At 36.2% G+C, this 25,091-nt stretch overlaps 1 protein-coding gene across 22 annotated transcripts in view; it reads left to right on the top strand.

Annotated features, from left to right (window-relative positions):
• LOC141456423 (uncharacterized) overlaps positions 1 to 25,091 on the top strand; it is a 617,068-nt gene that overhangs the window by 243,491 nt on the left and 348,486 nt on the right. For 20 of the 22 annotated variants that reach the window (XM_074132390.1, XM_074132399.1, XM_074132397.1 and 17 more), the window contains one exon: positions 14,344 to 14,382. The exons of the other annotated variants lie outside the window; for them this stretch is intronic. The gene's annotated coding sequence lies outside the window, so the exon portion shown is untranslated. The remainder of the gene's footprint in view (positions 1 to 14,343; positions 14,383 to 25,091) is intronic. 22 annotated transcript variants of the gene reach the window in all.

Raw genomic sequence — 25,091 nt, 5'->3', positions numbered from 1 at the left:
TGCACATAATCAATCACTGCTGGCTTACTATATGTGATTAGTAATAGTAGTGTGCTCCTGTTGTTAGACTGGGATATTCTCTATTCACCCCCTCTATTCACTACAGGAATCCCAGTTAGTTGTTACTCATTGTCAGCAAACTAAACTCCATTCAGTTATTTATTTTACTTTTCAGAAGCTTTATTTTTTCCATTTTTATTTTATTTTATGGTTTTTGTTTACCCCATTTTTCAATTTGTTGCCTTTAAATGTGACCTAGTTCGTTACTTTACTTCAATGTTAACTGAGTCCATTGCAATATACCACCCTTTCTTCCAGTCTGACTCTATTTTTGAACTTTGGTACAATTTACTGCTCCTAACAATTAATTAAACAGTACAATTTACGAATGTTATCCAAATTTAAGATTGAGTTTTGGTAGTTTAATCTTTTCTTACACATACTCACTGACGGATTTGATGAATATTCCAAATCGCAAAGATATTAAGTGTGATTGCCTTTCGTGGTTGCATCGCTAGTATCTAATATTTAAGCTGTTCAATTTCCATCTTTTTCTTATGTCTTCAATCTTCCAAACAAATATCCGTCACACAAAGTGCTGTCACTAAACGCAACCTTGGACTATACGAGAACAAACGTTTGACATGCGAACACCTTGAAAGACAAGAACTAAAATACGTTACTAAATATCGGCAAGACTCCTTGACAGATGTTCAAAATTGACGCTCAACAACCAAGTACTATAACGCTCTACTGGAACCTATTTGCACTAACGGATTCGAAACTGTGGAGTTTAGCCAATCATTCCAACATCGACCGTCGCCAAACATTACAGTCACTAGTTCTACTTTTTATAACCAATGCTACATCTCTAACAGAACCAAAAAGTAACTTTTATTCAAGATCTAATCTCTGCTCGGTACAAGAAGCTTCCTCTCGTCTTTACGCGCATTCCAACCCTTCTATTGACCAGCTTTCATCTTTGTCTCATCCTTACAATCCTAACCGTCGATTGAAACGGCGCTGGCACCGTGATTTACTTGCGGTGACTCTCTGAAGAGCCAACAATGGATGGTATGGTAACCTCTCTCTCATGTTACAAGTCCAGTCATCTGCTTTACTTGTTGCCGAAGTATCTAAAAGAGAGAAAAAAAATAAATAGACATTTCCTCTATTATAGTTTTACTTTACTACAACTTTTAAAACTATTTTCCTAATGTAGTGGATTTCCAAATAAAATATTTTAATAAAATGAAAATTCAACTACAAAATTAGAACTATTAAGAGAAAATGAAAACGATGTTCCGATGATTATTTTACTATAAATTTAAATGTTTATAGTTCAGAAATTCCACTAAACATTTATAGTTTTAGAATAAACATTATTGGTTTAGAATTTGCAAAACATTTGGGTATATAAATAGTATTTTGTGTTAGATATAAAATGTAAAGTTCAAATTGTTTTTATATAATAGTCCGGTGAGTTCATGCTATTTTGTTTGACAAGCTATATAACTTCATGTTCCTACAGGAATGGGTGCGAATGTTACGATCGTGTCAAAAGTTTAGAATTGGGTTTTCACCTAGAATATAGGTATTGAGGCACATAGGAGCCGGAAAGCTGTGTTTATCGGCAGATATATGTTAAATCGACTATTCGACTAAACTTCTGAACTAACTCCAACAACTAAAACGCTTACACCCATTTGAACTAACAGACTCGAATTGTACGGTTCATTTTCACCGATTCCCTTCATCGAATCCTAACTATCCAATGGGAAAAACAAAAATAAAAGCTAAATTTATACCTGAAATTTTATCCTGTCCCCCTCTAAATCCCACTTATCCTTCCTTTTATCTCTTGAGGAAAATAAAGTAAATAAATGAAATTCTATAATATTTAATTTCAAACGAACAACATAAACGGACTATCAGTTACCTGTAGTTCATAACGGGCTATTCGCCAAGGCTGACTGCAGAATTAATCCGTCAATGCTGTGGGACTATAAGGAGCCTATTAACCGGCTACTGCAGGCTCAGAAAACACATGGATCGCATGGGCCTGTCAGATTATATAGCCTTTGTAGGTTCTGTCAGGAAGAGGAGGAAACGGCACTGCACGTGTTGTGTCAGTATGAGGAGGAGCACGTGTGGCTAAGGATGTTACTTCTCGGGGAGGAAAAACCAAAGGCCTGGTGAGCTTTACCCAGGAGTCGCTCTCCAGAATTAAGAGTCTGATTAAACGGACGGGTCTTGAGGGCGAGCTCTAGTGTGTGGGAGCCACAATAGATCCAAAGGGGTCGCAGTGGCGTAGGCCTTAAGGGCCGCCCTATTAGAATCTTATGTTATCTTACCTATGTTAAGTAGGTTATTTTGGTTGTAGCCATATGCCTTAGTGGGTTATACTAAGTTGGTAAAGGCTATTTATAGTCAAAAGACTTAGATGGTATCCTCAGAGGGGACAAAAATCGTTTTTATCTTTTCTAAAAAACTACTCGATAACCACTCCAAATCGAAACTTTTTTAATATTTTTGTAACATTTCTTTGTTCTGACCATAATGATTGGTGCGGTACAAGAAGCGATCTAACTTGTACCGAAATTCTCTCCTTCTTAAAGAATTTACACCGGTATATCGCAGGTCGTTCCTGCATCCATTGTTATTGTACATGCGATCTCAACGTTTCTTTTCCGCTCTACTATAGTTACTTCTTTCTTTAGGAAGGAGGATCATTCTAAACACAAAACCTGTTCTAACCTATTAGCCGTAAAACTTTCAGACACTCTCATGAAATAGGCATCGACGATGACGTTGTTGCACTTCTTTGACCGATGCAATAAACTGTCAACCGATTGAATAGTTCTGCTTATTTGTTGAATCAGCTATAGTTTTAGATATTCTTTTTACGTGTAACAGAAACGTGGCCGTTTTGGATGCCATAGTTTTACTCTAATTTTAATTAACAAATTCGTTAGTAAAGTTTCAGAGAAATGATACAGAATTGGTAAACTTTCGTTGCATAAATTACAGTAATTTAGAGGTGTAATTATTGTGGTGCATAATATGGATGAATTTCATGTGATTGGACCGTAGGTATACTGCAATGTAAAGCAGTATCCATTGTAAATGTTATCCAATTTACTGATTGAAGGCGTCCTGCAGGAAATAGGTCAAGTATCACAAACCAGTGATGGTAGGCTAATGTACTAACTAACAAGGAGTGAGCCTCTCTCATTCACTGTCTCCGTTCATTTAACGTTGCAATACTGTTTACATGAATAATGTAAACTACCCCAAACTGCTAATAAAGGATTATATATGTGGGTTTTGTTATCAGTGACAATTAAACTATCACATACGAGTAGTTGTGACATTACTGTAAATCACGATACCAAGTGTAGTCTTAAAATTAGGAGCTGTTTTTAACTGTACAAGTAACCATTGTTCGTTTCTAAGCCACAGAAAGGAATCACTGCAGGCTTGCAGTTTTTGTGGCTATCATATGGCAGCTTAGACCAGCAAAATGCACATCTGTGACTTGGATCAGTCTTAATGAAAAAAAGACTATGCATGCTAATAGGTTTCTTCTTTGTTAGACACGAATCGTCTTAGGGTTGATACAATTTTTGTGCATGAGAAAAATGTTATGGAGTAAGGTTTTCACGGAAAGCACTGAATTAGCAATTGTTTATTATTAAGCCTAATAAATAGGTTAATTGTTGCTCAGAGGATCACTTTTTATTGCTCGCCTCAAAAACTATCATAATAATAATCCGCATTAATGATATAATTGTTATAATAGTGTGTTTCGAAAAATAGTCGTTATTATAATAGGAAAAAAATGAATTTTTAAATATGTTTTCCGTTTTTCTCCAGAATTAAGATATTATAATTAAGTATAGATAGTTTTGTGAAAGTTAATCCTGTGGCGAGGAAAAAAAAAAACCAAGTTGATGCGTTTTTCACCACACAATTTTCTTTTGGCACCACCTCGCTGCGGTTTCCCCTAAGGAATTGGAGTTGTTCGTAAGTGCTTTTAACTCAGCAAAAAGTTTACTAGCTAGCAATCTTGTGGAGGATATCCGCTTCTACAATCACCGGAGGAATTACTGTGAGTGGTCTACTCCTTTTAGGGTTCCTAAGAGTCGTACTCTAATTTGTTTTTCCTTCAAATATTTCTCTTCTTCAGGATTTCCATTTTTTCAATTTTCATAAAATCCATTTTTAGCTATTCATTTATTTTACTATTGGTTGTTTCTTTTCTTTATTTGTGTGCAGCAAATTTAAAATAACTATTTTGTTGCATCAATTGTGAACTATATCTAGCGAACAATAAGATAAAAAGTACGGTCATTGCCTTGGTACATAAAAACAAAGATTTCGGTCAATGACATAAACATAACAACAACAACAACAACGAGAAGTTGCTGTAGGAGCAATCAGTAGTAACTGAGTGGGCGAATTCCTGTGGGCAGTTTTACTACGACAACCGCAGTGGATATTTCCTACAAAATGTATCGCCATAATGTTGGCTAATGCCAAATTACTTCCTAGTTGTAAGTAATTCTTTGCAGTCCTATTGTTTTCAGTTAAGCTGTTCCACGCTATAAAATTTTGTCAATACAAGAAAAGTTAAAGTTAACAACCTAGAGTGTTATCTTTAAGTCAAACTACCAAATTAGGGGTGTCGCGGAAGCAGGCAAATAGCAAACGCTCATTACTATAAAGCCCTTATGTTAAACATTAAATAAATTCTAAGGCCTAGAACCAAAGCCAATCAAACAATACTTCTTAAAGCTTTGTGGGCCTTAGATTAGATTAGATTCCAGTAGAGCGGCCTTAAAGACCTACTACGCCACCGCGACACAATGGATCTATTGTTGCTTCCACTCTAAAGCTCACACTCCAGACCCGTCCGCTTAATCAGACTCTTAATTCTGGAGAGCGGCTCCTGAGTAAAGCTCCTCAGGCCTTGGTTTTTCCTCCCCGAGGAGTAACATCCCTAGCCAGACAAGCCCCTCGCACTCACACAATACGTGCAGTGCCGTTTCCTCCTCGGACTTCAACCGCTCGGCTACCGTGGCACCTGGCTAACGTAATTTAAACTAATCTCCCCATAGGTGGAAGTGGGACCACCCTGGCGGGTATTCTATTCTAGGAATAAGAATTCTACTCGAACAACTCTTTTACACGGACGCCCCAAAATAATCACACCAAGCATAAAGAACTTTCTAACATATATACTTGAGATGCTTTGATGTCAGCAACTTGTCGGCTTTTAGGAAGCCAAAATACAAACTCTAGTTCATCTCGCACACATTTACAAATACATAATGATTAACTTAATCTCTATAAACAAACATAACAACTTAAGGGATGCATAATAGATTTTAGGTCACACTACATTTGTCTTTCCACTCCCTAAACAAATCTAATCTAATTGTAATTGATAAAATTTTAGTTTTTGAGCGACGTAAATACTCTTAATTTAACGTTTTATTAATTAATTACAGATGACTAATTATGAATATTATTTGTTAAGAGCTTAATCTACGTTAACATAAATTGTATCCAAAAATAAATATGTACGACTTATGTATGTAAGAAAAGAAAACTCTGTACATAAATAATATGTATTGAGATTTGGCCAATAAAGGTTTAGGTACCCGTGGGCTGATCACACCTCTTACCCTGTGCATTCCAATTTATTCCTTCTACTTTCCGGGAGTGCTTTTCTTTATTTTCTCTCTCCCCGTTGCTTTGCCATCTACACCAACTAAGCCAGCCCATCGCCTGCCTATTTCATCATGTCCTAATTCCAAGCTTACAGCTTCTCTTTCATCTCTTGGGAGCTTTTTCTTTTACGAAAATATTTTTCTCTCCCCTTTTTTTTTTGTCTTGTAATCAATATGGGTCAATATTACCCATTCAGCATTCGTTCCCAAAACTGGGTTATTGAAATGTTGTTTATTCTATGGAGATATTTAGATGTATTTTTTTGTTTTCCATTATATTTAGACCATACAGGTTGAATTCTTTGAGATATTATCTTCTTAATCGAGGATTAGAGCTTATTAGAGATTAGCTCCACCAGAGTTTAATTTTCGAATATATTCATCAGCTTGTAAAAGAAGAATGTATTGAGAGCATGCTGACATCAAACGGATGAGCCTTGCTCATAACGGGCAGGGATAGGCAACAGCCTTCTAAGAAAGAGCGTTGTGGAAGCGTCAGTTTACAAAAATAATGTAATGAATAAATTCTTAGCCAAGATGGATAAAAACCATACTAAAAAAGATCAAAACCAATCCTGGAAAACGAACCCAGTAGGCCATAAACCTTATCTATTCAATTTCCCGTAGGGGGAAGTGGACTAGCCACTTCTTCAGGGAGCTTGGCGTCCCTGCGGGTATCCCCAGTCTAACAACACAAACAAAACCTTCACTAACACCCTCAACATTCGCACGATATACGAGTACATATAAACAGATGACCTGCATAGTTGTGGGCAGCTATCTTTGTCTCCTGCTGAGACAAACACTAGCTAATCACCATTCTTGCATTTACTCACAATTACATGTTGTACGTTTACAGATGCCTGAAATCTGAGAACAAACATTCTCACTTAAGAGAGTGTAGATCTTTTAGGACATTGTGTTTTGTTCTATTTTGCTGCCAATTCCGTATGAAAACCAAATCTAATTTTTGGATATTCAGCCCTTGGACTATGTAGTTTAAAACTTTTGTGGAACTATTTTCTGAAGGATGCTCTCTGAGATTTATTTAAAGGGTTACTTGGTTACCAAGAAGGAAGCTTATACCATAAACTGGACGGTGTTCGCGAATAAACCAACTAGAAATTAAGGATTCGCCTTGTGAGGTGACTGTAAAGGACACAATTGAAAAGAGTGTCTCACCTATTGACCGATTTCAGGAGCAAAGGGTGTGGATTATCAGCTGTAGCGACGAAACGTAGTCGAAATATGCGTAATTTTTTTTTTCCCACCAAAGTCAGATCAATTTACCTGTTCTTTGATGCAATATATTTCCTGTGAGAAACTGAAAGGAATAGAGAACACGTAGATTAATTGAAACGTTACACCACTTCGGCGCTTTGGCAGCAATTGATAATCCGCAGTTTCATCTCAAGTTCCTCCATTAAATCATTTCAAGATCGAATCACTGACTTATTAATTTATATTATAAGAAGTTCTTTTGTCTCTGATTTTTTTTTTATTTCGACCCTGAATGTCGCTCTTTTGGAAAATTAAGACAATAAAATCTTTAAGACTTGTTCAAGTTATGACTAGGAAAAAACTTAATTGAATATTTGTGAAAAATCTTTAAAGGGATATTTGCCCTGCAAAGCCAACTAAATGATCTAGAATATAAGCCCTGAAAGGGCTTAAAGTCCATTTGTAGAGTTTCTGTAACGAGTTGAATGATTTCCAAGTTTCCTTTTCAGAAGGCTCCCTCACTGGCAAGAACAGAGGAACAAGCTCTGCTGGCTTAAGGTTCCATCCCTATCACTTTATCACCTGCGTCTCAGCTAATGGTAAATCTAGGGCCAAAGTTAATGCAGTAACATTACCAACTTGAAAGGCTGTGAATAAGTCTACTATTGGCTGTCTACCATCCGCTTCCGCTTGCCTAGTTAAAGCCAAAATCGCCGGGTTAATACAAAGCATCTTCAATTATTTTGGTTTACTGTTCTCCTTTTCACTTGACTTTGGTGAAATTCCTCCCAACCAAGTACATCCAAACTTCCTATTACGTAACTAATATTCCTCTCTAACGTCACTATTTTCAATTTACCCAGCTTATTAAATTTTGCTTCCAGAGCTGTGAAGTTTATCTGCCACAGTTTTTAAACAGATACTCTCTTAACAAAGTTTATTCGAGCTTTTAATTACCTCACGATATTATTAATTTCAGTCTCGCCTCTCCAATCATCCTAAATCATCTTACGATACAGGAAAGTCTTTCCGCTTATCCCAAACCACTCATCGACCATTTCTCATCTTTAGTAAATTCCAGAACAATCAAATCATCAATGAAACGATGATAGCCACTCGATTTACTGCGATTGTGGATGTCATGGACGACATTGCATTAAAATGGAATCTGTGATATTTAAGGTACTTCCTTCCTTTTTCCTTTTTGCTCTAAGAAAAAAAGAAGAAGCTCTTTATCCAAAAATTTAAAAAATCCCAAACTTACTTTTACTAACAGTAAGAAAAAGTAAAATTGGTTTTCCGAATTGTAAAAAATAATAATCTTTCTAGGACAATTCAATTTTGTAGTCACGCAATGGTGATTGATTTGCACATCCCCCAATTTTAATCAAGACCAAATTATCATAATTTTACTTAATGGTTCAGCTGGCTAATCTTAAATTACAGATAAGTAGGCAATAAATTGTACAAATTTCCTGATAGATAATGCTATATTAAAAAAAAACTGGGAAATTTAGTTTAAGTAGATAATATGAGAATAGTTCAGTTGAAAGAAGAATATTATTAGTTAAATAGTGGTAAACTACCAAAATGAGGGTGAGGATTAACTCATTGTTACTAAACTACATTCTGAACATAGATCTCAGTTCGAATCCAGCTCGCTTCTCGTTGGTTTACCCCTTATTGGGAGATGATCGTGTTGCCTTGAACAATCTGGGTGCCTTAGGATGCTCTGAACGCGATGGACTTCAGAAGTGGACATGCCTTAAATTATATCAAGGTAACAGTGTAACGTTCTTCATTCTTTTTATCCATCCCAGGTAGCACCTGTAATATCTCTACTATTACAAGAAAGAACTCTAGAATTATCCCAGATATTCTTTATTAACGTTTTTATACAATTCTGTATTTTTAACTCAACATACGTTATTATTATCACATGACAATTAATACTAGTAACTAAACAACAATATAACAGCACCCAGACTTATTGTATCCCTGATCAGTTTTGGGTTATCAACTAGTTTAGTACATGGCCAGAAACTTGTTCATCATACAAGTTTGATGAATTAACAAACTGGGTTAATTCAACAATCTATTTCTGGAGATTGTTGAAAGTCTGAAACCGTCCATGCTACGATGGTATCCAGCACTGCGAGTCTAACCACCTTTTCAATATAATAAGCAATATATTGAAGTAGGTAATACAATACCCATTGAGGAGCATATCAAGATTTAGCAATTTTATTCAATTGAAATGAATATAATATTTTGGGATGTACTTTATTTTAATAACAATATTTTAAATCAACAATAATTGTGCATGGAGTTAACTGAGTACTTGTGACCTCACTGCATCTAGCCCTTGTTAACCTTTTAAATTAGTGGCAAATTTTAAATTGTTCAGTCACTTATTCTGAGTTGATTAGGGCCAAGGTCATACCTGAGTTATTGTAGGGCTCTAAAGAGGATAATAGAATCACTAAGTTAGCTGTTTACAATTAAATTAAACTTTACAGTTTAGTATATTGTCTCATGAAGGTAAATTTAATTACGTAATGGAATATGGAGTTGATTACTTATTACGTCATTGTAAGTGTAAATATCAGGGCTTATGTCTATATGAGAACATTAATATAGCTTCTACAGTAAAGTTCTAATGTAAACAATCAAATAAATTTATTACTTGTCAAAACGTAAATTAATTGTGTGTTCATATGTTCCATTTAGTAAATTAGTAATATGGTTGCAAAGGAAATGGCTAAATAGCCAAAACCACTGAACGCGGAAATTCTATTGTGGCTTAGCGGATAACAGCAATCATACTAAGAACTAAACCGAACTAACTATCGTCTACGGGGGTTTTCTTTGAGCAAACTAAGATGTGATTTATCTAAAACACACTTGTAGGAAAAAAACTTAGTGGACAATCACTAACTGAGGTGAACCAAGATAGCCTTTGGAATGATTGATGGTGCTACTGAGCTTGTGGAGACTCCTTCGGTCGCTAATATTGTTTTCAAAGATCAAAAAATGATCTTAGAGAACAATACCTAATTTAGATACAGTCTGAAGGTAGTTGTAAGTGAAAGTTTTTTGAAATTTTATGTAGAATCACAGGTTATTCTTCAGGCTGCACAATTGTGCTGGTTATGAATGAATGCTGAGGAATAAAGAATATGATAGATATGAAGTTGCGCAATGGTAGTTGAAGTTGTGCGAGATGGTAATGGAGGTATGAATGTTGAAAGTACGATGTATCTTGCAAATGAGGAGAACAAGAAACATGTTCGTTAACAACGGATGGAACTCTATCGGTTGAAAGGTTCACAAGTATCTGGCGAATGTCTTCGCTCGTTTGTTTAGTCGAATGAAACTATTAGCATTTCTCTCTTGAACTCTCTAGCCTATTTCTTGTTTTCGACTATAGAGTTCAAGGTGGAAATAAGCCTCGACACCTGCCTTTTACTCGTCTAGTTCCTATTATTTTGGTGAATTATTTAGGTTTGTTTTTCCTATTTCTTCTTCTTCTTCTTCAATGCCATTAAAGCATTGATGTTGAGGATAGTACTGCCTGCGGCTGGTTTAGACGTACTTCGCGAACTGCATTATTTCTACAACTCCCTCCTCCTCCGGAGATGACGAGTGGCAAGAAACCTTTTTACACCATTGTTATTCTTTTATTAAAAATAACACGTTTTTCTCCTATTACACTCCATTACAAGTTATTCCTCTGCACTTAAGGTTATTGCAGCTAAAACCAAATAAAGATAACAACAAAAAATGTGTCAACAACATTTGCAACAGTTGCAGTAATTGAAAGTTATGTGTTTTGTGCCAAATTTTATTTATGCATGCAATGTTATTTTTGGAATATAACAAATATTTGATGAATAAATGCAAATAGTGGTACAATGGTTTTTCCCCTCGTGTGGAAAGTTGGTCTGTCTTCTGTCCCAAAATATATATACATATATATATAGAGAGAGAGAAAACGAAACGAAGATGGAACAAACAACGATGAGCATCAAAACCCTAGTTGAAAAATCTTCTACTGTGCTCTTTCCAAAGTTCCCTTATCCTCCTCCTCCTCTTCTTCTTCCTCCTTTTACCCTAAGGGAGTGTAAAGGGAAAGGGCAGAGGGCTTCCCCAAACCAAGCTTGTTTACTTCTTTTCTTGTCAAGGAGAAATGTTGTGCCAAGAATGTTACCCATTCTGACTTGAGAAGCGCTACAGTTCGCTTGTAAATGACACTATTGTGTTATTTTTCTTATTGTTTTGTTTTTTTTCCTTTCTCACTGTATTCTCCGTCCACCATTTTCTTTTCTAGGGTACTCCTTTCAAAATCTTTGGACATCTACTTATTTCTCTGCTAGATTTATGTGTGTATACTTATGCTAAATTCAATTGAGAAATCTACTATCACTGTCAACTATTAATTTTTCTTAAGATTAAAAGTACTTTAATAATAATCTTCTTATTAAATTATCAATTAATGCTACATTATTCTTAAATAATATTAACTAATTTATAATTTAATTAATCTAAGATTTAATTTTGTTCAAGTCAAAACTTGATATTCTGTTTAAATGTACCACCATCGCTGCTGGAATGTTTCATCTTTCTTCTTGCACAGTTCTATTAGATTTGGTGCCAATTCTTGTGGGTTAATTCAAGAAATGAGATAGTCATATCCTAGGACATATGTCCAGGATTGAATACAGCAGAAATCTTTTTGTATGAACTTGGTGGGTGGCCGACAATATAGAATTATTAAATGCTGATTGAGGATTCAGACAGGGCTGATACGTAGGTGGACATTGTGTCTTTAGTTTCAACTCTCAGGCTGCTGTAGTTGGAATCCTTCATTCAAAGTATTGGTTTAAGAGGAGAGACCTCTACAAAATGAGGTAGACCCTTTTTTTTGTAAGAGTTTTGGCGATATAGAGGGCGATACCCACATTCAGTCCATGATTTTATACTCACATCTGATAGTTTGTGATTAGGTTCAGCATCTTCAGCAGGGAAAACAGGTTATTTTCTATTAAGATTATTCTTTAATAAGTTCGGATATCATTGAATCAAAGTAAGGCTCAAATACGGGTCCAGGTTTTAGTTCTTATCTCCGTTCTTGGTGCTATTATTTTTCAGTGACCAATAAGATAGTGCCTCAAGAAGGAATGATACTTTTAATTAACACAGATTGCTAGCTTGGTACCCACCAAGAATACGCACAAGCCCAATGGTATCTACCTGCAAGTTGACTTGAGAAAATGAAGGTGGCATTCAAATTAAAAACAGCATGATGGTTTCAGATAAATATTTTTGGACATATAAGAATGTTTCGAGCTTATAGACGCTTAAGAAGATCTGATACAGATTTTTATTAACAAGAAACTCTTTTAATCAAGTGCTCTAAAATAATTAGAAAAGATTCTAATCTTAAGGTATTCTGATGGTATTTTTCGTTTAAAAAAAAATATTGAGCTGATTTACAGAGACCCTTAGTCCAGAACAAGAAATTTATCTCCAAAACAACCTCTTGTGAAGTGAAGATTCAATATTCTGGACATTATTGATAAATCGTTCATCTTGTTTGTATAAAGGGCAAAGGGCCAATCTCTTCTACTGCTTTTTTTTCTCGTAGCAAGTTGCTATTAAAAGGGATCCCTGTGAAAAGATACGAAGAAAGGGTGTTGAGTCATTCTAAAAATGATAAGAAGGGGTCTTGAATGTTGTAACTGGGTCGCCCCTTTGATGTGTACCTTTTAGACTGGGTTGCCGAACGAGAGTCTTACACATACAGCATCTTCCCTTCTTTTGAACAGCCAAATCATTGTCAGAAAAAGAATTTTGTCGTTCGTGTTATTGGAGGTTCTATCCATAACTTCTCTCCTAATCTCATCTCCTTTTTGCATCGTTCTCTCTTTTATATTCAGTTTTTTTTTTTATTAAAAAGGAGTAAGAGAAGTATTGTGATCGTGGAGTTTGAGTTGTCGCCTGAAACATCCGTTTTGAGATCAGCTGTTTATGATAAATTGCGTGTGTACTCGTGCCCATATCTGTTGATCTGTGGGATCAGCATTACTCAATGTTACATAGTTCAAATGGATATTTTTATTTTTCATTGTAAACATCTGATGACATTGGCTGCCTCTGGACAATGTTACTCTCGTTAAGGACAACGTAGTCTTATCTTTGGACAAAGTACTGCAAGAATCACTTACGAAGAGAATACCTGAGGGTGAGCAGCTGGATTTAAACCAGAGATCTTCGGTCCAGTACGCTATCCTGTTCATCTAATTCTTTCTCTTATCTCTCCTGTAGAGATTCATTTTAATTGAAACATTTTTGTATGAAACTTAAATTGGGCGCGATTCTTAGGATAAGACCTATTGAAGCATTCATCTAACGTGCCTTTACAAGCCATCTATTATTAATAATGTTAATACCAGACTGAGCTCATGTTCAGTTACGTAAAAGAAGAGATCTCCTGTTAATAATCTCTCTTGGCTTAAATTAGAAAATGTTAACTAAAAGCTGATAGGATAATGTGATGTACATTAAGTACTTTGACGTAAAGATAATGTAATAACAGTGTAACCGGAAGTGAAGATTTGTAGAGTTGAAGTGGTAAAGAAAAGCCAACGCGAAGGAAGAAAGAGGTTCCTGTAGTTTAGTAGATGTAGGTAAGCGGGGAGTGGAGGATCTCCAGTCTTGGTTGTTGACAAGTAAAAGATTCATTGAGCCTCCTCCCCAAACCCAAGAACTAAATGGAATTGGCTAGAAGAGCATTTTCACGCTGAGTCGGCTTTCTTCTGCTGCCGCTGCTGGTTGGTGGTTCTTCTTGCCACGCGGCAAGTCCGGCTGGGTGCCCAGTTGAGGAGAGTTTTGTGCGTGCTCTGTGATGGAGTGTCCTGTCAGATTTAGTCAGATTACTCTCAATATTCTCACTTACCACCCAAGACCCAGCCATTCTGGTCTCTCTTATTCTCTCTCTGCCTCCTCATTCTTTCACTCTCACTACCTTATCTAAACCCGATTAAAAAACTTTTACTGTCTCTTACTTCTGCGAGAAGAACTTCTTTTTTTTCTGTGGCTTTACCTGACATGCCGTAGTCATTTCCTCTTCCTCATTTCCATCTTTTTTACACACACAAAACAAAATCACTCTTTTAATACGACCTATTTATATTGAATATTAATGTACCAAAATAATACAAAAGTTTGTTTCATCCGCTTACAAGATATTCGCATCTTCTCTTGTGTATTTCATTGTTTAACTTCATTTTTTTGATCCTTTACCAATGCACAAAAAGCCCTATTTTTCGCATTACATTGTCTATCCAGGAAAACTAACATGGTCCTTATTGTACTTCTGTTGCAGGCTTCAAAATCACCCATAAGATACAATAACGCCTTAAAGGTAAGTCCTTTTTTTTACCTTTTCAGTTCATTTTTGTTTTGTTTTGTTTTTTTCTTATTGCTTAGGAATTCCAATTTAGCTACAAAAAAAATTGGTTAATTTTTTAATTGTCACTTTCATATACTCTTAAGAGGATCTGATGTTAATTCTCCTGAAGAATTAGTGAGTTATACCCAAAGATAGAAAGAAGTAAAAAATTCCAGCCTTCGTTCAGAGTTCTCTGGTTCTCTAGAGACAAACTCGTGTATCTTCATCACTGAACAGTTTGGTATAAGTAGGCTTACCATATGTCCCGGTTTGACCGGTATGGTCCCGGTTTGAGATCCCTGTCCCGGCGTCCCGGTCAAACTTGAACAACACCGACACCCCGGCCGATCGTTCTCCCGCGCCCATTTATTAATATGTTTTCAGTTCTTAATAATTTTGATTGCATTTCAAATATGAAAAACACAAATTAAGCGAAAAGTAAAACGAAAATGAGCCTCTTCCTCCTCTGCGTCCCGGTTTGGCTCTTCGTAATTATGGTGAGCCTAGGTATAAGGAGCTGCTAAATGAGTAAATGTAAGAGTCACCAGCTGGGTTGGGACTCAGAATCTCCGCGTGGTAATCCAGTAAGCTAACCACACTCAACTACCCCCTTCCCTCATTGTGATAAGGTTTTACTAACAGTATCGCCAGTGGAATTCCTTTTGGGGACCATTTCCTATATTTCTTCCTCTTCGCTACAAAATAACTCACGCCTTTCATAGTTCTTACAAGTTGCAACTTACAAAATTTACCTTTAATAAGTTTAATTGGTAAACTAGACTTTGCCCATGAAATTTTATAACTTTTTTAGTACATCACCGTTGTACTATACTGTATCTTACTAATCTGTTATCAACATACTTTCAGAATCTCCTCTATAAGGTTACCAATGATACCGAGAACAGAGGAGAATGTTTTTAAAAAAAGACTCTTTTTTTGGGGCCATTGCTGATGAAAAATCATTATAAATTAAGGTTTGTCGGTTTACTAATTTCTTTAAACAGTAATAATCATTCACTTAAGAATTTTACAGTGTTTTAATTCTTCCCCGAAATCATCTTTAATCATTTTCTTTAAAATGCTTAAACAAGAGTACATACAATATTTTGTAGCCTTTATCATAACGTCATTATGCTTGTCCTAAAAGTATTAATACTTATTTTTAAGAGAAAATCACTGGTTAAATTTTCTTTGAAAACCACGGATTAAACAATCTCTGGAGATGTTTAATTCATGCTGGTGAAATATGAACGGAAAATCCCCATTTTCTGGTTCTAAAAAATTAATATAAACTTTTGACCTAACATCCGTCCTTCTGACCCACCGAAAAAAGATCTAGGGCATTTCGAGGGCAAGTTCTGACTTCTTTAATTACTTCAATTATAAAAGTTTTTATCCAGAAAATTTTAATAAATTTATCTGTACTCTTTATGAATTTATATCTGGGCTAAATTATATAAAGACAGAACATATTATGTTTAGACTATGATCAAGTTATTTAGACGCTACTTGTAAGGAAAAGTAGAGATGGTAGGATTATAAATGGGTTGGTTTGTGTTAGGACATTGTTAGTCTTCATACGTTCAAGCATAGATAGATATTTAGGGTTCAAGAAGTGTGCATGTATGCATGAAGTATTCGTATGTGATATGCATGATTGTTTTGTCAAGAGAGAGACTGACTCAGCAGGCATAGTTCTCTGTATTGAACGTTGTTACTACAGTGGTGTTAACTAGCTGCGCTTATAGAGTGATGCTGCGTCTATCCACTTAACGTATTGTTTGCCTGTGTATATGTTCTACCGTCTAATTCCGTGCTAAGGGTGGGACTGATGATGGTTGTAGTCTATCTAAAGAGATATCGTCGGACTAGTTGGGATGTGGTGTCTGTATCTTAGAGTTTGCTCTATCTACATCATCTACATCGTATCCAGAAACTGGTGTGTCAACATTTCTAACTATGTTACCAACAGAACAGTTCCTGTTATGTTGTTCTTGATACTCAGTGTACCTCCTCCTCGCCAAATCATACACAAGATCTAGTAGTACACCTCCACTCGTTACTCACTAGGGTGTTGCGTAACTGGTACATCATCTGCAACAATTGCTTTATCCTTCTCAAATCCTCGCTACTTCACCATCTATCTCTTTTTACTGTTTCACGCTCGGTCTGTTTACCTGTTATTATTGTTTATTTTACTAATGATTTGATAAAATCAACGACTTCCGTCCTGATTAATTAGTTAATCTTTGTCTGCAATTGTATTTAACTTAGTATAAGCTTACTCATATTGTCATTGTCCTTATTGTCATTCTTAATTATAAACTATTGTTTATATCTATATTAATTCTCTGATCTGTTTCACTTTCATTCAGCTTGTATTGATGTATCCTATTCAGTTATATGTGATAGAAGTTTTGATTAGATTGTCTTTTAATCAAAAGTTCAATTGAACTTGTTTTATATCTTTTCTCTACTATTCTTAAGAATTTATCCTGTAAGCTTCTTGCAAGGGAAGAAACTTGGAAAAGCTGGCCACCTCTAACAATGCTTGTGTGCTTAAAATAGGGAGAGCTAAGAAAAAGGGACAGCACCTTCTTTGACCCCCTTACTTCAAGCCAATAACAGTGCCGTTTCATCCACACCAAGACCCAAAGAAATATTTACAGACGCAAGCCCACAAAGACACACCAATCTTAAATCCAGTATTCAATAGAATCTAGAGACCAATTCCTAGATGATTGGTTAGAATCAGTCTTTTTCCTCCCCCGGCGCATCGACGTCTATGGTCATTAGCGCCTACCATACATTTTCTCTTTTCCAATTCAAGGGCCACTAGAGTTGGGCTTGTACCTAATTGATCTATAGGGCTATCGGGTAAGGCAGGTTGGAGCCTAGGTATGGTAGAATCAGTGTTAAGAATCTTATCATTTTAATGTAACATTGCTCTTTAAAGCTACACCCTAATATTTGCTTTATCCTTCTACATCAATTCACATAGCTATAATTTGACGTAACATTTCTTTCATTTCATAAGTAACCATTAGCTTGGTTATGTTTAATTAAGTTAGAATGTAGCTACAGTGTTAATTATTATAAGTGTTTTCATTCGTTACCCTTATAACTTCTCTCTACCTTCATTTACATCTCTTACATCAATAATCACACAGATTCTCTTCCTCTCTCTCTCACACACACATGTTCTGAAACCGCGAGCACAAAAAACATTCTCAGCTTACTCAACACATACCTTAAACAGTCATTCATTTAGTTATTCACATTATAACCTTCATCATAATCTTATATATGTATATTCAAGGTGTTTTTGGTTTGTTTGGGAATTTAAGGGTGTGACAACAATGTTTGTGTTTCTCCCACACTCTCTTAATTCTCAGCCTAATGAGGTATGAGAATCGCCTAAGTTTAGGATAATTAGGATGGTTAGTTTGGTTAAAGAAATGAGAGCACTTGGCGATGTCTCTTGGTAAGGACAACTGTGTTCAGTTTGAGTTCTAGGCTCTTCTTTGTTGTACAATGACTGAGTGCAGAAATGGCGATGTCTCTTGGTAAGGACAATTGTGTTCAGTTTGAGTTCTTGGCTCTTCTTTGTTGTACAATGACTGAGTGCAGAACATGGCGATGTCTCTTGGTAAGGACAATTGTGTTCAGTGAAACTTCTAGGCTCTTCTTTGTTGTACAATGACTGGGTACAGCACTTGGCGATGTCTCTTGGTAAGGACAACTGTGTTCAGTGAGACTTCTAGGCTCTTCTTTGTTGTACAATGACTGAGTGCAGAACATGGCGATGTCTCTTGGTAAGGACAATTGTGTTCAGTTTGAGTTCAAGCCCCAACATTTGTTGTACAATGACTGAGTGCAGAACATGGCGATGTCTCTTGGTAAGGACAATTGTGTTCAGTGAAACTTCTAGGCTCTTCTTTGTTGTACAATGACTGGGTACAGCACTTGGCGATGTCTCTTGGTAAGGACAACTGTGTTTAGTGAGACTTCTAGGCTCTTCTTTGTTGTACAATGAGTGCAGAACATGGCAATGTCTCTTGGTAAGGACAACTGGTTCAATTAGAGTTCTAGGCTTTTCTTTGTTGTACCTTGTCTCTTGGTGAACGGGCAACTATCTTGCAGTTGGAGATTGAGGACCTTTTTTTTGAAGAACTATTTACAGAACTAGATTTATATCTGCTCATATTGCCACGATGCACTGAAAGCACTAAATTCTTGTGTTTTAATCTCAAAATAGGTGCTGAAACGTTCCAGGAAATTAAAAGAAGTTTCGTGTCATAAAAATTTTCTTCACTTTGAAAAGAACGAAGCGTTTAGAGAAACATAATTATTTAGTAATTAAGTTTCGTTAACGATTGAAAACCTAACGTCATAACATCGCAAATTCTGTTTGGCTGTCCAGCCCAACCTGTGCCCTAAGTTCTAAGTCTTAAGATAAAGAATGAAGCAGCCATCACTTAGAATTGTATTAACTTTTATGTTATCACATATTGCCACAAATTTTCTTTCTAATTTAATTAAGGAAATATATATACTTGTATTTCTTTTAGTAACAAGGTGGAGTTAAATTGGAATTTATGAATTGTTAATATTAATCCAACAATTTATCTTGGCTTTTAGCAGAATTACAGCGTGTATGTTCGCAAGAGTGTGGTCCAGAGTTGGATAAATGTTACATTACCAGCGCACAGAATGGAGGGTGGACGATCTCCGCAGTAGTGGGTGTAACGCGAAAAGAATTTTCCACAAGGATGTTGGAGGTTAAGTCAGGTGAACGTGTGCACACGTGGGTAGCACAATCTACGTGAATGTTAATACATTGCACTGTGTGTTGTACATTGTACAATACAATATTATAAGGTCACTAGGTCATTGGGTTTACACCTCGGTCATGTGAACTGGTAGAGGTTAATGTTCATCTGCAGCTTATTCAGTTTTATTGTCTCTATTGTTTAGATATTATGTAGTCTTATAGCGTGAAATTTTTTCCATTTTTCTCGATTCCTCTTTAGAGTAAAAGGAGATCTAAACTCTTTTGCAGTTGCTGTGGGAACGTGATAAAATAGTCTCGAGTAACTCGAAAGCTAATCGTTTGGAATTATATATTTAGAATAGAAATAGAAAAGAAATTTATTATTCTGGGAGAGAAGGGATTAGCTATGAGGTTAGCATACTGGACTCCCACGCGGAGGTCCCGGGTTCGATTCCAGCTAATGACCCTTAGATTTTCTCTTCCTAGGAGCTTCTTACAGCTCACTGTCCGGTGATGGACAGTGTTGTCTGTAACGAGAGAACACTGTCCGGAGGCCGGCATTGCTCTGAAAAAAGCTCCGGGCGCCAATAACCTTAGATGTTGACGCGCCTTAAATCATTTAAAAATAAAATATTATTCTGGGACAATTGTTGATTTGATTTAATGTACTTGAATAGTTCCATGTATACTATGGGGTCTTTTGTCACTAGGATGGAATTTAAGTTTGGTGGGAGCGTGCAGTTTGAGCCTATAATTGCCTTCCATAATTCGTCTCTGTTTTTGGAGAATTGTGGGCATGCCAGAATTAAATGATTGGCGTCAGCATCCGATTCTGAATCGCAGGAACAGGTTCCGTTGATGTTGACGCCTATTCTTGCCAGATGATGTGGGGGTGTAATTGTGGTTTAGCCTCAACCGGGTTATTGTGCCATAAAACCTTCTCTCCGCTCTAAAGCCATGGAACCATGGCTTTTTGAGGATGAATGGTTCAATTGCCGCATAAAATTTTCCTGAACCTGAATTTTGTATTCCTCTTGCCAGGTGGAATAGCATTTCATTTTGTAATTATTTTTTATATCGCTGGGTAATAATATTTTTAGTTTTGGACAGCTATTCGATGTGACTGCCTCTTTGGCCCCAGCATCAGTAACTTCGTTGCCTTTTAGCCCTGAGTGGGCCTTGATCCATATTAGGTAGATTGGCTTGGTGAGGGATAAATTGTGAAGAAGTTTCACCGTTTCTAATATGAAAGAAGGGGCATCTCGACCTGGATGCTTTAGTTTAAATACGGCGCTCTTACTGTCGGACAAAATTACTATAGATTCTACATTATCTGTTGCCTGTGCAATCTGTTAAGCTTTGGTTAATGCCGACGAGTTCTGCAGTGAAAATGGAAGCCAATTTGCCAAGTTGGTACTGGTAGCTCGCATCCTGCTGCACGTCATATACGGAGCAACCCACACCGTCCGCGGATTTAGAACCAGCCGTATAGAGTACATAGAACTGGGAAATTTACTATGTATATCATATGCGTTATTTACCGAGTTGGGTTTAGACTTATCATAGTTATAAAATTTGGTGTGGATGTTCTTGTTAACGTCTAGGGATTGTTTCAATTCCGCTGTATAGAATGGCAAAACCTCCCCCCTCTGGAGGGACAAAAATTGTTTTTTAAAAAACAGCAGTTATCGTACAGCAATAATAAATTGTGTATTAAACAATACATACAATAGTTACAGAAATAATTTGGAACTCAAAACCTACTGATTGTATTTAATATTTAAAGAATTTCTTCGCTGAGTTTGAATAAAATATAAAAGAACCCTGTAGATTGTGATCTAAAAGGTCAAGAAAAGAAATAACAACAATAAATTTTAACAACCTTTGAAGGGAGGAAAAAAAGGAAATAACTGATAAGTTCGGCGCAAATGAGCGAAGCAATCAATGTGGCCAAAAAGGGTAGATAAATTTACTGTGCCAATAATTTCATTGGTGATTTTTTATTCATTAGATTTTCTTCTATTTTTTGTTTTTCAGCTTTAAATATTCCATCAGCTTAATTTTCCCCATTATTGAGTTGATTTCTAAATCGTTTATTTCGCTCTTGAATGTAGCAATGGAAGCCAAAACTTTTGAATTGAATTTATTTTCTCATTTAAATGGTATTTAATTTAAATATTATTTTTCCTTTTAATTTTCATTGTGTTCCTTTGTTTTTCTTTCTACAAAATAAAATAGGGCGGAAATACTTCATAGCAGCTTTTCCATCATCAGATCAGTGAAAGTAGAGTTAGAAATGCAACAGTAAGAAGAGACTTGGGTGTACAACCGGCCATAGAGACAGTTACAGCAAACCAACTCCGCTGGTATGGGCCACGTAACAAGAATGATGGAGGACCGAGTGGCGAAAACTGTATATGAGGCCAGAGTGGAGGGAAGAAGACGTCGAGGCCGTCCTAGAAAAACATGGGAGGAGGAAGTGAGGGCCGGTCTGACATCTAGAGGAATTTTGACTGGGAAAGAAGGAAGGAACTAGCCAGAGATAGAGCCGAATGGAAGAAGCTATGCAAGGCCCCTACACTGCTGACGCGGTAGAAGGGGAATAGATTATGATGATGATGATGAGATCAGTGAAAGAAAGTTGTAAGTACGAACTTAATATGGTGAAGAATTTAAAGAAAAAGAAAAAAAAAATAAATTAGGCGCCCTTAAGAAAGCAGAAAGATATCAGTAAGTCTACAGGGAGAAATAGTAAGACAAAAGGTGATTTTGGAACAAAATAGCCTAGGCATAATAAGGGTTTTTGGAGAGAGGTAACATCCAAACCATTCTGGTGTAGATGTTATAAATTTTACAAGATAACTCCCAGGGGCGTATTAAACCAAATTATTTCTGTAGGTAAAGGGGTAGGTCCTTATGCTGCCAGCTTTCTCCTTTAGTTCTTTTCTTTTTCTTTTGCCATTTTTATGTGTCCAATAATCGTTTTAGACCGTTTTCCAGCAAAGGGAAGGAGTAACTGGAGCTGTAGCCTCTCTAACCCTTAAATGGGCTTATGGGCTGGTTATATTTTGACTTGAAATTATAACAAAGTGCAAAGCTTTACGTTGGATAGTTTCCAACTTGTTCTTATTGTGCTAGGAAAGAAGTAGTAATATAGCGTTTGAGCCAATCTTATCGAGAGTTCAGTCGTGAATATGAGAATTCAACATCTTCTAAATATTAGGAACATCTCGTCTATTTATAGTGATAAAAAGGTAATTTCCGTCTTTAAAGTCTAAAAACCAAACCAATCATGGAAGTTACAATTAAAAATCACTCCAATTCGAATGTGGAATTGCCAAAAAATACATTTAAGAAATGGGAAATCTCCGCCTATTTTAAGAGTTAAAAGGGTAATTTCAATGTTTAATGCCCCAAATTAGACTAGTGCTAGATAGTACAAATAGAGTCACCCTAAATTCGTAGGTAGAAGCGCAAAAACACTCCTAAATATGGAAAATCTCGTCCATTTAGAGAGGTAAAAGGGTAATAACACAAAACATTAATGTAATGCCTATTTTTTCCGGAGGTTTTCACTTCCAGCTATCTAATTACGCGCTACGGACGGAAGTAACTGGCAAACTGTTTTACTATAAAGTTCTCATATTAAATATTAAATAAAAAAAATCCAAGTCCTATAGCGGGAATCGAACCCAGTATCTTACAACAAATCTCAGCTTTTCGGACCTAGCCTCTCACTTACTCGGCTAACCTCCAGCCATTAGTGTGTATTACGTTTATTTTGTCTATTTTTGTTTTACAATGTGCTTTGACTGGTGGCTGAATGTTGCCATTGTAATATCGCGTAAAATTGAACTCCTACATCTTGTGTTCTGTCAGAAGACCTTACAAGAAAACTTGTAATTTGTACGTAATTATTACATTTAGAATTAAATAGAAGAATTTTGAAATCATTTAGAATCTAGTATTCTACTATTTTTCACGGTTATTTTCTCCGTTCAATGAACCTTAGATCAAATAAATTAATCTTGAAAGTTAGAAGGATGAGAAATGAAATCCCTTTGTTACCACAAGGTGAAGTGCATGGAGGCGATGGTGTTCTAAACACCTGTTTTTTACTGTTGACCTTTGCGAGTGACATTATCAAGTCACCTTTTCACCCCTCATTAAATATAATGACAAATTTATACTCAAATATCACGCCTACATCTCTATTTAGAAGATTATATTCAATCAAAATTATTTATATTTCTAAGCAACCTGGTATTAGGGATCTGTTCGAGCACCGTAGGCTTGAACCTGGACACTACTCTCGCTATAGATTTCTCTGCCCATAAGTGAGATGTAAATGGTTCTTGCGAAGAAGAAATCTAAGAGCAGGCAGTGAAGACTCGAACCTGGGGCCTACAGACTTCTCTCGATGTTTACTTCGTGGTTCCACAAAGGAACAGTGAGCTGTAGGAGTCCTTTAGAAGGAGATAATGCTAATGAAACCTGAGATTGAATCAGAAATGTTTGTCTGAGAGTTCAGTGTACTAAACCAATGAACTATTATTTCCTTTCATAAATTAGAAGGCTGAAAATTTGTGCCAAGCCAAGAAATGCTGTCAAAAAAAGTTAACATATATTTTTAAAAAGTTAAACTTGCATAAATGAAGAATATTTAAAAAGAAAAAAATAAAGATGTCATACTTCATAAAGTAACAGTGTTTGGCTCCTCGTTGGAATTAGCTGAAAGTGCGAACCTGGGGAACCATTCCTTGTGGACATCCCACCCTAACAATACAAGCTACATCTTTAACAGCCCCAACACGTGAGGACTTACACTGCCAGTTGGTGTACGTATCTCTTTGGATTTCGTATTTTACCCACATGCAAACTTTAGCTTATTTCTCAAACAATTTCTTTTAAATAATTTTCTTTTTCATTTACAATGCCTCGCTCTGAGAAAGAAGAATTAACAGTCTGCTCCTTCTACTTCAGCCAACATTCTGCGAAAAAATACTCATATATAACACGGTCTCAATAGATAAATCAAAGTGGGTTAGGTAGTATAACCACTCCAATCTAATAGTATAAATCCAGGATTTGGTCTCAGGATTTCAATTCACAGATGCCAATGGTAACCTTGTTCAAATATTTGCATCCGCTGCACCTATCTTGAATAAACGTAAACCTGAAGTCAATCAAAATCAATTTTACTTTTTTATAAAAGTAGTTTTTACTTATTGTTTGTAACTGTATTTTTTAGTAGTTCAGTTTCTTTGTTAATATGTCTTCTCAAAAAGGAAAACTGTTATTGGTGTTTGGTCAACAAAACTTAAATGCATGGAAGTCTAAGTACGCTGACGATTGAATTAATCTAACGTAGAATTAAAAGTAGAATTGGTAAAAAGCTGAAATTCTAGATATTTTTTATACTAATGTTTAATATGATAGCATTTACCTGGAATACATTTTCCTTTCTGGATAGACCAGCAGTTTTTAGTGGTTTAGGTTGGTACCACTTTGAGAGTTAGAGTATCATACCTCTTGATTGCACAAAGGATAGAAATGAGGGCAAGCAGAAAGAGAGGGAATACAGGATTTATATAGTACCTGGAGGAGATTAGTGTTTGCGTATAAGTGCCCTAGATCCAACGAACGATGATGACGCAGTAGGCAGAGGCAGTCCATTTCGTTCTCTGAAAAAGAGACCCCCCTGGTTGGCTTCGCCAGTGTGTCAGTGTGCTGTTTCTATTTTCCTCTACTAGGTTCGCCCCGTTGCCTGTTAAAAGTTTTAGCACAGTCAACCTATTTCCACACAGGCCCTAACTGGATTCATTCTGCTTTTAGGAAGACTGTAGCAGGAACGTTGTAATCTATATCCCCCAGTAACATTTGCTTGGTCAGCCGGATTTTGACAATT

The sequence above is a fragment of the Rhodnius prolixus genome, unplaced genomic scaffold (assembly GCF_049639745.1).
Source record: "Rhodnius prolixus isolate KJV_2025 unplaced genomic scaffold, Rpr scaffold_4, whole genome shotgun sequence".
Lineage (NCBI taxonomy): Eukaryota > Metazoa > Arthropoda > Insecta > Hemiptera > Reduviidae > Rhodnius > Rhodnius prolixus.
This window is presented reverse-complemented; position numbering and strand designations above follow the sequence as displayed.